Here is a 5,000-nt window from a genome sequence, read left to right as displayed (position 1 = left end):
CTTGTTCTTGGCAAGAAACGTTGGGTCTGGAAATAGATTCAGTTCTCCTTCCAAGAACTGGACGTGGCCTTCCTCTCTAGAGAGAGCCACTATTTCACTAACTCTGACCCCAAAAGCGAGTACAAGCAGAAATATGACTTAAAATTCAAGGCCCTCTAGCTCATTCCTCATTGTTCATTATTTATACGCAGTGAAGAATCTAATCTGCTGACAATGCAAAGGGTCCTGGAGGCAATGAAGGGCTAAGCCTAGCATGGGCCTTTGTAGTTCATTAAGAACGTCATTAGAATGGTCGACCTGTAAGGCATATGGTATCTGTCTTGTCAAGGCAGACTTGAACAAAAGAATTGTGTTGGCTGCTAAACCTTGCCCATGAAGGTGAATGAAGAATGATAAATATGAATCTGTCCTGATTTCTTTTGGTTTCTTTGCCTTGACAAGGGATATCTGTTTCTTCCCTGAAGCCTCATAATGCCTTCTGGTTTCCTCCAAATGTCGGAACTGACTTTAAACACCGAATCTTTTTCTCATCGTTAAGGAGAGAGAATCATGAGATGTAGGTTCCGTGTTTTCTGTGATGAAGCGAAGACAGTCGACTACTGTACTTGCTGAGACAGGGAAAGATCCGGTAGAGGTACGAATTTTAGTCATAGTTCCAATAACAGAGGGAACCACATACTATTTGGCCACTTGTGGGCCACTATTGCTACTTTCCCTTCGAAGGATCTCAGCTTATCGAGGACCTTCAAAAGGAGGTTGTGTGGAGGGAACAGATAAATATTGGACCATCTGTTCCAGTCCAGGGACATAGCGTCCACTGCGTCCGCTAGCGGATCCTCGTATGGGGACACGTAACGATCTATTTTCTTGTTGTCCTTCATCGCAAAGACGTCTATCTTCAGCTCTGGGACTTGACTTGAGATGAAGGAGAACAATCCTACGTCAAGGGACCATTCTGACTCTATAGGTGTAAACCTGGATAGAGCGTCCGCTGAAACATTGCAGAACTCTTTAATGTGAACTGCTGACAGGTGCCATTTCTTCCTTTCCACCAAACAGAATATGGCCAACATCACTTGGTTGATTTGGGGTGACCTCGACCCTTATTAATTCAGGCATCTCACTACTACCTCGCTGTCTAGAACCAGTCTTATGTGGGTCAAGTGGTGAGAAGAAACTTACTTTAGTGTCAGAAGTACTGCCATGGCTTCTAGAAAGTTGATGTGAAATGACTTGAAAAGATTGAACCAAGCTTCTTGGACTCTCATATGATGAGAGTGACCTCCCCAGACTTCCGTTGAAGCGTCTGTGTGGATAGTTACTGACGGGGGAGGAGGTTGAAGAAGTATTGATTTCTTGAATTGCTTGGCATTGGACCACGGCTTAAGGAGCGTTCGCATTCGAGTTGGTAGTGGTCTTATTAGATCTCTTCGAGCGTTTGATGCACATTTTCTCCAGACTCCTGTAGCATCCTTAAGCTGTGCTCTTAGCACTGGATCTGTTATTGAAGCAAAATGTAGAGAGCCCAGCACTCTCTCCTGTTCACGTCTTGATATCTGTTTGGATTTCTATAGTCTCTTGACAGATCCTCCTATTTCTCTCCTCTTCTTACTAGGAATGGAAAGTCGATGTGACTCCAAATTCCAGTGGATTCCCAACCACTGAAATTTTTGAGCTGGAGAAAGTTGAGACTTTTTGATGTTGATCTTGAATCCCAGATGTTCCAGGAACTGGATCACTATCTTAGAAGCTTGCCTGCACTCTGTCCTGGATGCTGCCCACACCAGCCAGTCGTCCAAGTTGGCTACTACTTAGACCCCCTTTAGGCATAATTGATGGACGGCTGCGTTCGCGAGCTTCGTGAAAATCCTGGGGGCCATGCTTTGCCCGAAAGGCATGGCTCTGAAGGCGTAAAGTTTTCTATGCAACTTGAAGCCTAGGTAACAGGAGAGGTGACGAATAATTGGAACGTGCTAATAAGCGTCAGACAACTCTATAAGGACAGCATATTCCCTTCTGTAGTTCACTATGAACCTGTTGAGTGGCAACAAGTCTAGAATGAATCTGAGTTTTTCTGAGTCCTTCTTTGGAACACAAAAACAGCATTCCTTGGATTTTTATGGACTTAACTTTCCGGATTACTCTTTTGTCTAAAAGTTCTCAGACATATTCTTCCAGAACGGGGGATGAGTGTGGGAAGAATTGAGGAAATTGAGGTGGAGGACTGTACCAGCTCCAATCTACTCCATTTATAATTAGGCTGGGCCCAGGGATTGAAGGTCCAGCGATCCCTAAATAGCTGTAGTCTCCCTCCTACTGGAAGTATCTTACTTCTGCTGTTGTGGACCTGAGGCCTTGCCTCCTTGACCGCGTCCTCCCCTGTATCCCCTTCCTCTTGAAGGGTGTCTAGAAGAACCTCTGGCTGTTCCACTAGCTCTCGAACGAAAGGAAGAAGTCTGCCTTTCGAAAGCTGGGTTAAAAACTTGCTACTGTGTCGCCACTTGTTGAGGTACCAGCTGGTACGTGGTTGGAGGTTGTGCCACTATCTGATGCACCGCGGTCATAGGAAGTTGTTGTTGATGTTGCTGTCGGTAGGGTTTAGCCGGCCGAGAGGATGGCCTAGGCCTTTTCGTCATCCTCTTGGGGTGGGGACCCTCATCCGGAGAAGACTTTCTCTTAAGATCTAAGCCCCACTTTCTGAGAAGGTTCCTATTCTCTGTGGTGGGCTTGTCTACTACCTCTTTAACCACTTCATTAGGAAAGAGGTCTTTACCCCAAATACGACAGGAGATCAGTTTCCTTGGTTCGTGCCTCATCGCAGACGAGGCGAACACGAACTCTCTACAGGCTCTCCTAGCTTTTATAAAAAGGTATAGAGATCCTTCGTAACTGTAGCCAGATGGGTTTTGGCCACAACCATGAACATGTCCTGGTTCTTGGGGTCACTTGCCATCGTTTCTAGTGTCGTTTGCAACGACATCAATCCCGCAAGCCTTTCTTTTGTCTCTTGCTCTCTACGCAAGAGAACATCCGACAGTTTTGGAAGTGCCTCACCGAACTGGCGTTCAGCAATATCAGCTTCCAGCTTCCCGACTGAGAAGGTAAGGTGTACGTCCTTCCAGTCTTCTTGGTCCAAGGACAAGGTCAGAGATAACGGCTTGCACTCCTCCAAGGAGGGGCATGGTTTCCCTGCCTCCACCGCCTTTAAGGCTGCCTTGTATCCCTTTTCCAGGAAGGGAAAGGCTCTGGTAGGGGAGGCCACAAAGGAGGGAAGATTCTTACTAAAGGCAGGCACCTTTGAGTTAGTGAAGACCCTCTCTTTCTTCAAGCTCGCTAGTACGTCTGAGCTTTACTATTGTCAAAAACAATGACTTCTTTCGGCTCTGTCTCCTCCTTTGAGGCTGGCTCCTTCCTATGATGGACATAGCAGTCCGGATAAGAATCTTTGTTTGGCCAATATTCCACTACTTCCAGGGGAATTGCTCCCAACTTTTCTGTGATCACAATCTTCCTGGTTGTCATTGGCCTGTGTTAGGCATACCTCCAAGGATTGGTATCCGAGCACAAAGGAAGATCCTTCACGCTGAGCCGCTTCTGGGGCCCACGTGATGCTGCAAGTCTATGTATCTCTAGTTTCATTGCAGCTTCCTTCTCATCATTCTTCCTTTGAATTTGTTGGATCATGTCAACAATGGAAGAAAGAGTCCTTCCCAGTTCATCTGGGATAGCAGACGATGTAGAAGGAACAGGTTCTGGGTCCGGAATCTATGTAACCGACACTTCGTCGATTTCTTCCTATTCTACTTGAGGACCCTGGAACAGCTCCTCCTCCTGAACTTCTCCTAGAAGGTCCTTCTCAGTAGAATCCGATACCTCCGACATCCCATCGTTCAATTGGATGTCTTGAATGGCGGCCGAGACTTCAGAATCTACCGGATTTTGGGCAGTTGGTATCTCTACCTGAGGCTGGGGGATGATTGCATCAGCTGATGCTTTAGGGAAAACGTAGGCCCTCATCTTCTCATTTGGATGATAGGGGCCTGAGGTGTTTTTTCTGAAAACCCCTCACCCAGGATCGTAACATTTCCCTGGCAGCATCCCTTGACTCCGTTGACTTAGGGTCGTCAAAAGCCTCGGTAATCAGGTTAGAACAAACTGTACAGACCTGGGGGTCCCAATAGCGCAGATCACCTCTGGAGGCTGCGCATGGTGCGTGCCTGCTTCAAAGTTGATGTCCACAGAAGTTCTTACTGCGAACATTACAGAACACACTCCCGCACTTCGGATGGTCCTCCTGTAAAGAGAAGAAAAATCCATGAGTATCAATTGAAGGATTTTACTTATATTGAGACCTTTAGCTTATATAGAAAAGCTATAAAAGAAAGAAGGAAAGACACATACTTTTATTTCCTGTCCAGTCAATTGCTGAAACCTCCCGAAATATTAAAACTAAGGTTAATTCTATTCTAGAATACCTTATGTAATATCCTAAACGGAATTTTAAGGTGTAGTTCAGACCTTGAGATAAAGCTTTAATATACAGGATAGAAAGAATATAGAAAGAACTTTCTTTCTATATATTGTACGGTTTCAACAAAAGGCTGTAAAAGATAACATTAAATTTGATGAAGAACTTTAGTGTTATCACAAGCTCTGTACAGCAGTTTCTGCTAATGCAGTGTGTACTACACTACAAATATAGCAACTACTGTACATCACATGCTGTTGTGCCATCTAGCACACGCCGGTACATGCTGGTGTGCGCCTGTATGTGCCGGCCGGCATCTACCCCTGTGTCGTTCAAAGATATACTATCTTTAACTAATAGGCGGCAGCCCACTGATTCGCGACTGTGTGCCGGCTGGCAATCATTGCCAGCCGACAGCTGAAAACACTGATACCCAGCTGCCAGCAGCTAGTCATAGTGGCCAGCAGATTCGGGCTGTATTTCCACTACCGGCAGGCAAAAGAAATAATGCCCATGTCCGCCGACAGTAGTC

Source organism: Palaemon carinicauda, chromosome 13 (assembly GCF_036898095.1).
Source record: "Palaemon carinicauda isolate YSFRI2023 chromosome 13, ASM3689809v2, whole genome shotgun sequence".
Classification (NCBI taxonomy): Eukaryota; Metazoa; Arthropoda; class Malacostraca; order Decapoda; family Palaemonidae; genus Palaemon; species Palaemon carinicauda.
The sequence above is the reverse complement of the archived record's forward strand: the minus strand, read 5'-3'. Positions refer to the sequence as shown.